This window comes from Ictidomys tridecemlineatus, chromosome 16 (assembly GCF_052094955.1).
Source record: "Ictidomys tridecemlineatus isolate mIctTri1 chromosome 16, mIctTri1.hap1, whole genome shotgun sequence".
Classification (NCBI taxonomy): domain Eukaryota; kingdom Metazoa; phylum Chordata; class Mammalia; order Rodentia; family Sciuridae; genus Ictidomys; species Ictidomys tridecemlineatus.
This window is the reverse complement of record NC_135492.1, coordinates 17,706,980-17,719,741: the sequence shown is the minus strand read 5'-3', so window position 1 is coordinate 17,719,741 and position 12,762 is coordinate 17,706,980. Positions and strand designations below refer to the sequence as shown.

The following is a 12,762-nucleotide window of genomic DNA, read 5'->3' as shown; positions in this document are numbered from 1 at the left end:
AGTTAATTAGGAAATAATTTATGAAGAATTTTATAATGCCTTCCATCCCTTGTACTAAGTAATTGAAGTTTTAAGTATAAAATACAGGCTCTTTTTACATTTTGGACAGACTGGCTCTGCTATAGTGTGGAAATTTGTCTTGGATGGGAGCCAGAGCAAGAGAGAGATCATTCATTCATCCTGTTGTTTCAGGTATCTACTTACCAGTTAATGATGTCTTGATCTCAGGCATTTTCTGGACCTCAGCATTATGATGGTTCTGCATTGCAGAATTCTGTGCTGTTGGGGGTTTCACTGTAAAAATGTAGTAGTTTATCAGTAACCAAGGCTTCTACTCACTAGATGTCAGTAATATTTCCCTCACTTCCAGTATAACAACATCTCAATAACTTTAGGCATTTTCAGATGTTCTCAGGGGAGTCTCCCACCCCAGAACACTGATTTGTGGTAATAACAAAGAGGATAGAAGAAGGAGAATTGGAGAATATTTAACTTGTTAACAACAAAATGATGATGTATTGAAAGTAACATTTGAGGGGAAAGGGGTAAATTGTAGATGCAAAATTTTAAGTGTGTCTGCTTTTGCTTTTTACTGGGAACAGTTACGGTGCTTATATAGGGAGGTGCTGATATCAGACATATGAGCTTAAATAGTAAATTGAAAAATACACACACACACACACACACACACACACACACAGGAGAGTCAGGATATTATTATAGTATCCCAACGTAAAATTAAGGGGAACTCAACTAAAAATGATAATTAAAGTAGAAGAAACCAAGGCGAACAATTTTCAACCCCCTAGTGTCAAGCTCTACTCAATCTCTCCAGTTTGAGCACCTATGCCCATCATATTAGCTATTTTAGAATATGAAATACAAAGAAGTAACAGTAGCTATTTTAGAATATGAGAATATAAAGAAGTACCAGATTTTAACATTCAGAGTTCAGAAAATATTTATCTTAGCTACTTATTATTTGGAATGTTCATAAAACACAGTGCAATGTCTTTTCAAAGTGTCTGTGATTTTAGGGATATAATATGGAAAATCAAAGACAACAATGTTCTATTACAAAAATGTGTTTCATATTTGATGTTAGAATACAACACATTTGTTTTCTAAGTTAGATTCAATAAAGATAAGGAGCTTAAAGTTATCTGGACAGAAGAAGAGAAAGGAATCAGTCATCAGTTAGAATGAAAGAAACCCATGATTGCACTTGAAAGGGTGTTAGCAGAAGCTGTCCAATAAATTCACAGAAGATACTTCTGCTTTAATAAATTGTTGTGCTATCATCCAGGCACAGTGGTGCACAACTGTAAGCCCAGTGGCTTAGAGGCTCATGAGTTCAAAGCCAGCCTCAGCAACAGCAAGGCGCTAGGCAACTCAGTGAGACCATCTCTAAATAAGAATACAACATATGAGGGCTGGGGTTGTGGCTCATAATATAGTGTTTGCCTAGCATGTGTGAGGCACTGTGTTTTATTGTCAGCACCACATATAAATAAATAATAAATAAAGGTCTATCAACAACTAAAAAATATCTAAAAAATGCAAAATAGAGCTGGGATGTGGCTCAGTAGTCCAGGGCCTCTGAGTTCAATCACTGGTACCAAAACAAACAAAGAAACAAACTGTTGTACTATCAAATCCTTTTGTAGCACTTGAGCTTCACTTTCTCTACTTGTACTGACAGATCAAGGTTTTGTTTGTCCCAAATCTATAATTTGGTGCCAATTGTCTGTTTATCTTCTGAGCATGAAAGGGAAATCTCAGCCTTGAAAAATTTTTTATTATTAGTGTCATTATTATTGGCCTGGTAAGAACAACAATAGTGCTTTTATGAAGCATAAGAAAATTTAGGGGTTCTAAAACTTTATTCTGAAAAAAAGTAATTTTACAAATATTATTTCATGTTCAAAGTATATTTATATACAGCCTCACATTTTCAAATGACCAAAGAATGAGGAACACTTAAAAATAATGTGTTTCATTATTCACATAAGTGGGAATAAAGTTGTAGCTTAAATTGTAGCATTAGTACTCATTCTCTGATTTTGTGTTATTTCTACCTATTGTCAAACATCTAACAATACTTTAGGAATAGGATGTCAATTTTTTATGTTCATAAAGTTCAGTGTAAAATAAAAAAGAATTATCCTCTTGATTATGGCTAACATTTTCTGTATGAATCATTACTACTGGATTAGCATTTTTCAAAACCAGAATCAAACATGTTTATTTCAACTTTATTACCTTTTTATACCTATTATTAGAGTAAATAAATTGGCATAATAATTTTAAGTTAATAATTTTTTTTCACATAATGAATATGCTAAAATTAAATCCATTCCTTTATATAGACTTGTAGAATCTACACCCAATTTTCAGATGCTATAAACAATGTCACAGTAATCTTCATACATAAATAGTTTATATATATATATATATATATATATATATATATACATATATATATGTATATATATATGTATATATATATATATAATACTTGTTATATTTTGGAAGAATATTCATGAGCTAAAAGGTGTTCATATTTTTTAGTATTTTTTAAAATCAGAAAATACATTAATTTGCTCTTTGATTAGTCCAAATGTAGCTTAAACTTTTCCCATTGTCCTCCATCTTTTACAACACAGTTGTTTTCAGCTATTTAATTGTGGAAACAATAAAGACATTACTCTGAAACAACTCTTAGTAGGCAAAAAATTTTTAAAAATGTTATCACTAAGAGATAATCTATAAATCTTTGTGACACTTGGTTTAATTCTCAGCTTCAAACTCAATAAAATTCCAGGCATTTGCATAAGTTGTTAATTATCTAATAAAGTAACACTATTCTTCATTTTTCTAATCTAAGGTAATATATTACCTTTGTAATATATGGTGGTAATAAATTTATCTTTTTTCACCATAAGTAGTGGACTTTAAATCCAGTAAATTTGATCATTCTGTTGCGCATTGGTGTTTTTTATTTGGGTTTTTTTTTTTTTTTTTGGTTTTTCATTACATTGATTGATTTGAGTGATTTTCATATTGATTACTCTTGCTTTTTCTTTTTTTTCTCTCTTCCTTTCAACATATTTAAAACCTGGAATTCCCTTTTCTTTCTTTCAAAGCAATTTTTTTCTTTTACAAATATTTTTAGATTTTTTAGAAAAATATTGCCAATCTCCAAATTCTAAAATGATTTTTCACCTTAAAATGTTTTACATATTAGTTAGTATGTATTTCAGCATTTCTTATATGTTAATGCTGCCTCTCTATTTCTTATTTAGTAAGGTATGTGCCCTGTCTCTTCCTAATTGTACAAGCATTATTTTTTTCAATTGATAATATTACTTTTTCATGTAAATTTTTACTATTTGATAGATATAATACTAATTTTATTTGCAATTTGTGGATTCTTTTTTTGTGAAGTCATTTAAAATAATTTTGCAGTCAAATCTCTCATTACCTTTTCTTACGTTAGTCTTTTCTACATAAAGCCAATTCAATGTAAAATTAAAAATTGTCTCATTAAATTTTTCACACAGTTATGATTTTGTATTTAATATTTTAAACAATAATATATTTGATTTTTAGCCTGAGAAGAACTGGGTTAAAATGCCCATTTTCTCCATTAATATTTCAAAACTTGGAAAAGTCAGGGATCTTTGAGCATCTTTAAATGGAGCCTATTAGTAACCATAGGGGTTAAATTAGATAATGTGTGCAAACTCTTAACAGATGTCTTGCTGGTAGTAAATAATAAATGATGCGGAAAGTTATTTATGGCTTTATACATAATGAGTTGTTTTAATTTATTATTTACCAAAGACGTATTTATCGTAGAAGTTTAGGCTAAATATGTCTTTGGTAAATAATAAATTATTTTTATTAGTTTTGACTTATCTCTTGAAGTTGGGACATTCAAGAGATAAGTCAAAACTTAATGAATATATAGACCTGAAAGTAATATGAGAGTTTTTCCAATTATGGTTGAAATATAATGAAAAATTAAAAAGTAGTCATGGATATAGGACACATAGAGAAACTTCCTGTTCAGGAACATCACTTTGGTCTTTGGAGATTTATGTCTTCATTCTCTGACTCTTTAAATGGAACAGTACAATAAATAGTTAATGTCTTAAGAGTGATTGCAGATCAACAAGCAAAGATAAATAAAAAAAATATTATAGGACACAGTGTTCCTATTCAATATCCTTGAAGTAGTTTCAGATTTAGATTGATTCTAGGCACCCAGGCCTCTTAGACATCATCAGGAACATCTAAATTGCTTTCTCACAACTTCTACAATGTTGGGGACCTCAAATCAAGATGGCATCTGGCAGTTTGCCAGGAGGAGTGGTTTGTGAGGCAACGCCACTGAGCCATTAAGATGATAAGGATTCTTTATTGGCTGACTGCTGTATCTAGATAATGCTAATTGAGTCAAGCTGTGTGTAATCAGTTAGGTATATATACCTCTGCTGTTCCGCAATAAAGTGGTGCCTGCTACCTTGGGTACCCACTACCTGGAGTTCGTGCTCAGTTCCCTCTGAGTTTCTCCTCAATAAAGCAGTTCCCGCTTCAACCTTCAAGTTGCTTATCACCTCCCGGTTATTTTACCCAGCCGGACTGCTGCACTACAAACCTTCTTATCACCTCAATTTAGAAGGTACCTCATTAAATTGCTTTTAGCCAATTCACTTTCTAAAATACCCACATTTCACATACAATAAAAAAATTCCTTTAGCTCTACTCTTTTAACTTGCACTTGATAGCACACAGGCATTCATTAAGTTTTACTGTCATCAGAACAGCACAAATTTAACAGTTTTGTGATCCATTTTTACTAAATAGCAGAAGAGAAAGTGTTATGTTAAGGGCAGTGTGAGTTTAATTTTCTGTATCATTTAAAATTACTTAAGTGCATCCTCAAAGAAAACTAATATATTGATCAGATATAATTCACTTCAATGTAAATAAAACCTTAGCATGAATTGTTTGCATATACTAGCAAAAGATATATAAGTGAAAATAATCTACGAAGGTTCATAATGCTTATATAGCACACAAGAAATCTATGGGATAATAATAACAAGAGACAAAATTTGATGTGTATAAGAAGAAATATATTTTAGTGAAAAAAGTTTGATATTCAATGTGGCTTTAAAATACTCTTCTATATTAGATTATATAAATACACAAAGAGAAATATTGCATCCTGGTCACTCTCCAGTAATCTGCCCATGTCACAGACGCGTGGACGGACAGCACTCTGACTCACCCTGTGCAGGCAAGCAAGGAGCTTCCTGTCCCAGCCACATCAGAGGAAGATACAAGACAAGCACCAGTTCACCTGCCATGGTATGAGGGAGGATCTAGGGACCAATGCCCAGAGACACATTATTTTTAACAAATGCAACACTCACTTTCTCAGCCACTGGAAGTGGAGCATGGGTCTTCAGCGGGGAGTGGCCATTCTGACCTATGGCCTCTCACCCACCTACCAGCACCACTCACCAGGGTGCTAGGAGGTGCTGTCATTGGCTGACTGCACCAGGCACAGTGACTACTGCATCCTTCTTTCAGCACTCAGGGACCTCTCAGTTCCACTGGACCTGGGAGAGACTGGAGGGTGATGGGAGGATTTGAGGATGTACTTTAATATGTGTATATATAAGTATTTACTTATTATATCTTTATATGTGTGTATATATGTATATATTTTACATATTTATCGTGTCTTTATATGTGTGTATATATTTTATGTGTGTATATACATACATGCTTATGAACTTTATACTTCCATGTGTATATTGATACTTAATTGAGAGTAGAGCTTCTATTTATCATCTTTATTTTTTTGAATACTGTTTCTTCCATATTGATAACTCTGGTTTGGAAGCATAGAGGGAATAATTTAATTTTCATGTCTCATTAATGCTCATTTTTTTTGTCCCATAATACATATCAGTCAAAGAATAAAATCACAATACTTCTACAGTATGATTACTGGAAGCATTCTGGGGTTTTATTGTTAGTTTTGGTTTTGGTTTTTAGCATATACTCTCTCATTTCTTTTTTTTCTTTCTTTCATTTTTATTTTTTTGCATTTTCTGTTTCTTTTTTGCCAGTGATTTTTAAATTGATTTAAAAAAAATAAATGACAGCAGAATGCATTACAATTCTTATGACACATATACAGCACATATTTTTATATCTCTGATTGTATATAAATTATGTTGACACCAATTCGTGTCTTCATATATTTACTTTGGATAATGATGTCTATCACATTCCAACATCCTTGCTAGTCCCCTTACCCTTCTTTTTCCTCTCATCCCTCTGCCCTATCTAGATTTCATCTATTCCTCCCATGTTTCCCATCCCTACCCCTCTATCAGTTAGCCTCCTTATATCAGAGAGAACATTCAGCATTTGTTGTTTTGGGATTTGCTAACTTCACTTAGCATTATGTTCTCCAATGCCATCCATTTACCTGCAAATGCCATGATTTTATTCTCTTTTATGGATGAGTAAAATTCCATTGTGTATACGTGACACATTTCTTTTATCCATTCATCCACTGAAGAGCATCTAGATTGGCTTCATAGTTCAGCTATTGTGAATTGTGCTGCTATAAACATTGTTGTGGCTGTGTCCCTGTAGGATGCTGTTTTTAAGTCCTTTGAGTATAGACAGAGAAGAGGGATAGCTGGGTCAAATGCTGGTTCCATTCCCAGATATCCAAGGAATCTCCATACTGCTTTCCATATTGGCTGCACCAATTTGTAGTCCCACCAGTAATGTATGAGTGTGCCCTTTTCCCCTACATCCTCACCAACACTGTTGTTGTTTGTCTTCACAATAGCTACTATTAGGACTGGAGTGAGATGATATCTAAGAGTAGTTTTGATTTGCATTTCTCTAATTGCTAGAGATGATGAGAATTTTTCAAATATTTGTTGATTGACTCTATATCCTCTTCTAGAAGTGTCTTTTCAGGTCCTTGGACCATTTGTTGATTGAGTTTTTTTTTATGCTTTTTGAGTTCTTTATATACTCCAGAGATAAGTGCTCTATCTAATGTGTGAGGGGGTAAAAATTTGCTCTCAGTATGTAGGTTTTCTGTTCACCTCACAGATTGTTTCTTTTGCTGAGAAGAAACTTTTTAGTTTGATTCCATCCAATTTATTGATTCTTGATTTTAATTCTTGCGCTATAGGAATCTTATTAAGGAAGTTTGGGCTTAATACCACATGATGAAGATTAGGCCTTCTTTTTCTTCTATTAGACACAGAGTCTCTGGTTTAATTTCTAGGTCCTTCATCCACTTTGAGTTAACTTTTATGCAAGGTGAGAGGGATTTAATTTCATTTTGTTGCATATGGATTTTCAGTTTTCCTAGCACCATTTGTTGCTGTCTTTTCTCCAGTGCATCCTTTTAGCACCTTTGTCTAATATAAGATAATTGTAATTTGGGGGGTTAGTCTTTGTGTCCTCTATTCTGTATCATTGGTCTACCAGTCTGTTTTGGTGCTGATACCATGCTGTTTTTGTTACTATTGCTCTGTATTATAGTTTAATATCTGGTATAGTGATGTTTCACTTTTCTTGCTAAGGATTGCTTTAGCTTTTTTGGGTCCCTTATTTTTTTTAGATTAATTTCACGATTACTTTTTTTCTGTTTCTATGAGGAATGCATTTTGATTGGAATTGCATTGAATCTGTATAGTGCTTTTGGTAGTATAGTCATTTGATAATATTAATTCTTCTCATCCAAGAGCAAGGTAGGTCTTTCCATCTTCTAAGGTCTTCTTTCATTTCTTTCTTTAGGGACCTATAGTTTGCATTGCATAGATCTTTCATCTCTTTTGTTGTTGATTCCCAAGTATCTTATTTTTTGAAGTTTTTGTAAATGGGGTAGTTCCCTCATTTCTTTCTCAGAGGATTTTTCACTGTTATACAGAAATGCCTTTGATATAAGAATGAAAACCCCTGCTTGCCTCCACATTCCATGTGAGTGGTATGTGTTTTAATATTTATTTTTTTTGTATATGAACACAATACCTTTATTATTTAGTTTAATGTGGTGCTAAGGATCAAATACAGGGCCTCACATGTGCTAGGCTAGTGCTCTACCACTGAGCCCCAGTCCCAGCCCCAGCCTGAGTGATACATTTTTTTCCAACCTCTCACATTTAGTCTGTAGGTGTTTTTTCCTATGAGATGAGTCTCTTAGAGGCAGCATATTGTTGGTCTTTTAATCCAATCTGCCTGTCTTTTGATTGCTGAGTTGGAACTAAACTTTCAGGGTTATTATTGAGACAAGATTTGTATTCCCAGTTATTTTTTTGTATTTTTGGTATTTTACTAAGTCAGTTTCTCTTTGATAGATTTTTCCTTTAGAGTGATTCTACACTTTTCTGATTTTTTATTGTTGTTTATTTCCTCCTCATGGAATATTTTGCCAAGGATGTTCTGTAGTGCAGTTTTCCCATTGTAAATTCTTTTAATTTTGTGTATGACAGAAGGTTTTTATTTTGTCATAAAATAACATCTTAATCAAAATCTAATTGCTAATCAAAATTTAATTTTGCTGGGTATGCTTCTTGGTTGGCATCCATTTCTTTCAGAGCTTGGTTTTTATTGTTGCAGGATCTTGTAGATTTCAGGGTCTCAGTTCAGAAATCAGAGATCCTGATTGGTTTTCCCCATATGTAATTTGATTCCTTTCTCTTGTGGCTTTTGCAATGCTCTGCTCCTCCTGTATGCTAGGTGTTTTCATTATGATGTGCGTTAGTGTAGACCTGAGTGATCTTGTTCATTTGGTATCCTATATGATCCTTGTATTTGATTTCCCAATTCACTCTACATGTTTGGAAATTTTTCTAGTATTATTTCATTGAACAGATTTTTCATTACTGTAGTTTAGACCTACTGTAGTTTAGACCTACTGTAGTTTAGACCTCTATGCCTTCATCTATCTCAATAGTTGTTAAATTTGGTCTTTTCATATTATCTCACAATTCTTGAATCTTCTGCTCATGGTTTCTTACCATCTTCACTGGGGTCAACTTTATTTTTACAAGATTATATATTTTTCCTTCAAAGTCAGAGGTTCTGTCTTCCAAGTGATCTATTCTGTTGGATATGCTTCCTATTGAGTTCTTAATATGGTTTACTGTTTCCTTCATTTCAAGGATCTCTGTTTTTTTTTCAAAATCTCTATCTCCTTATTGAAGGAATCTTTTGCTTTCTGTATTTGCTTATGTAACTCTTTATCGAAATAATCATTTTCTGCCTGTATTTGCTCTCATATCATCCTTTAATGAACACAAAATTATGTACCTTCTCCCATTTATCCTGCTATTCTGACCATGAATTCTAATAATGTAGCATCTTTGTTTGGGGCACATTCTTTCTTGGTTTCTCATGTTGTTCATGCATCTTCCCTTCCAGCTCTAGTTTTTAAGATGTATAGGCATATAGGCTTATAGTGTTCCCAATGGGTTTCAACACATTTCTTTTTTAAAAAAATTATTTATTTTTTTAAATACATGACAACAGTGGAATACATTACAATTCTTATTACACACATAGAGCACAATTTTTCGTATCTTTGTATAGAAAGTATATTCATGCTAATTTATGCCATTATATATGTACCTATTTCTTTATGTAATAAAACTCTTAATACACATATATATCACAATTTTTCATATCTCTGGTTGTATATAATGTATGTTGGCACCAATTTGTGTCTTCATACATGTACATTGGATAATGGTGTCATCACATTCCACAATCACTGCTAATCCCCTGCCTCCTCCCCTCCCCTCCAACCCCTCTGACCTATGTACAATTCATCTATTCCTCCCATGCTCCCCCTCTCTACCCCACTATAGTTAGCCCCCTTATATCAGAGAAAACATTTAACATTTATTTTGGGGGTTTGCCTAACTTCACTTCTCCAATACCATCCACTTACGTGCAATTGCCATGATTTTATTATTGCTGAGTAAAATTGCATTGTGTATACCCCATATTTTTATCCATTCATCCACTGAAGGCCTCTGGGTTGGCTCCACAGTTTGCTATTCTGCATTGTGCTGCTATTAACATTGACATAGCTGTGACCCTGCAGTATGCTGTTTTCAAGTCCTTTGAGAATAGTCTGAGAAGAGGAATAGTGGGGTCAAATGATGTTTTCATTCCCAAATTTTGAAGTAATCTCTATATAGTTTTCCATGTTATTTGCACCAATTTGCAGTTCCACCAGCAGTGTATGAGTGTATCTTTTCCCCCACATCCTTGCCAACACTTATTGTTTGTCTTTATGGTAGCTGCCATTCTGACTGGAGTGAGATGATATCTTAGAGTGGTTGTGATTTGCATTTCTCTTATTGAAAGAGATGATGAAATTTAAAAAAAAAATTGTTGATTGATTCTACATCTTTCTCCGAAAAGTGTGTGTTCAGGTCCTTGGCCAATTTGTTGATTGGATGATTGGGGTTTTTTTGTGCTTAGCATTTTGAATTCTTTATATTACTAGATATTAGTTCTCTATCTGATGTGTGAGGGATAAAAATCTACTCCCAGGATGTAGGCTCTCTATTCACCTCAGATTTTTTTTTTCTGAAAAGAAACTTTTTAGTTTGAATCCATCCCATTTTTAATTCTTGGTTTTAATTCTTGTGCTATAGGCATCTTATTAAGAAAGTTGGGGTGTTGTTTCCCGCCGGCGGGAGCTGTGGCTGTGGTTGAGAGAAGGGCTTGGAGCGGGCGTGGGCCAGCGCTGCAGCACGATGGCGGACCAGCTTTATCTGGAGAATATAGACGAGTTCGTCACGGACCAGAACAAGATAGTGACATACAAATGGCTGAGCTATACGCTAGGAGTTCATGTTAACCAGGCCAAACAGATGCTATATGATTATGTCGAAAGGAAATGGAGGGAAAATTTAGGAGCCCAACTGCATGTCACCTATTTAGTGTCTGGTAGTATCATTCAGAATGGACATTCCTGCCACAAGGTTGCAGTAGTGAGAGAAGATAAATTGGAAGCAGTGAAGTCCAAGCTAGCTGTGACTGCCAGCATCCATGTGTACAGCATCCAGAAAGCTATGCTAAAGGACAGTGGGCCTCTGTTCAATACTGACTATGACATCCTTAAAAGCAACTTGCAGAACTGCAGCAAGTTTAGTGCCATACAATGTGCAGCTGCGGTCCCTAGAGCTCCCACAGAATCCTCATCTTCTAGCAATTTTGAACAGTCAAATCTTCAGGCATCCAGTGAGACACAAGCCAGTAATGAGCTGACAACCAATGGTCATGGCCCACCTGCCTCCAAACAGGCTTCCCAGCAGCCCAAGGGAATTATGGGAATGTTTGCCTCCAAAGCTGCTTCTAAAAGCCAAGATACAAACAAGGAGACCAAAATAGAGACTAAAGAAGTAACAAATGCATCTTCAAAAGGCAGCAAAGTACGAGGAAAGGGGAATGTGATGAGCAATTTTTTTGGAAAAGCTGCTATGAATAAACTTAAAGTCAATTTGGATTCAGAACAAGCTGTGAAAGAAGAAAAAATAGTGGAGCAACCTCAAATGCCTGTCACTGAACCAAAACTGGCAACTCCTGCAGACCTGAAGAAATCCAGCAAAAAAGCAGAGCCTGTTAAGATGCAGCAGAATGAAAAAAAATGGGGGAAGCAAGTAGATTTATGTGATGATGAAACAAAGGAAACTGAAATCATGAAGAAAAAGAGGTGAAGAATCAAACTTTCTCAGTCTGATAGCAGTGAAGATGAAGTCTTCCCAGATTCTCCTGGGCCTTATGAAGCTAAGTCACCGTCCCCACCTCCTCCTGTATCTCCACCTCCTGATCCCGTGCGGAAGTCTGAGCCTGAGCCTGAGCCTCCTTCTGTCAAGAGTTCAGGTGGAGAAAACAAAAGAAAACGAAAACGTGTACTGAAATCTAAAACATTTTTGGATGAGGAAGTCTGCATAGTAACTGAAAAAGTTTACGAGAGTGAATCTTGCACAGATAGTGAAGAAGAGCTTAAGACGAAGACATCCTGTGTCCAAAGACCTCCTGCCATGACTGTGAAAAAAGAGCCAAAAGAGGAACGAAAGGGCCCCAAAAAAGGGACTGCTGCTCTGGGCAAATCCAACCGACAAGTGTCCATTACTGGCTTCTTTCAGAGGAAATAACTGCTATTTCTGGCAGGTCAAAGACTTGGAGTGGTCAAGGGAGAAGACCAAGAAATATAAACGCTCTCACTTACTATGTAAGTTCATCTAGCTCCTCACCTCACCAGTATCAAAAGACTGTGCTTCTAACCTGTGAGGTTTATATTATTTCTGGTTTTTTAACCAAAAGAGTTATCTGGAAGCAGGAGGCAAAAGGATATTTAAAAAGCTGTTACCTTCTAATGACATTTTTAAAGCACAATCTTTGACCTGTCTAGGACAATTCACTTCAAAATTAATTTGACAGGTTTCATAATTACCCACTGTGCCCCACTCACCCTGTACCCTGATCCTCTTAGGGTTCAGGAATTGTTCCTTCCTGTTCCTCTGTGTTCCGTGAACTTGTGTGGATGTTTTTATCCCTGAATTCTACTGGATGTGTTTACTACTTCCTGTGTTCTCCTCTCCCCATTACCACATTTCTGTCCCCTTGCCTCATAAAGCTGTTTTCTGTAAATCTTAAATCTTGGTTGGACTAGAAGCTGAAACAAAAATA

The 12,762-nt window shown here is 34.9% G+C and overlaps 1 pseudogene; it reads left to right on the top strand.

The window, feature by feature from the left end:
• Positions 1 to 10,751: 10,751 nt before the first annotated feature.
• LOC144371482 (DNA polymerase delta subunit 3 pseudogene) lies at positions 10,752 to 12,501 on the top strand (annotated as a pseudogene).
• Positions 12,502 to 12,762: the final 261 nt, after the last annotated feature.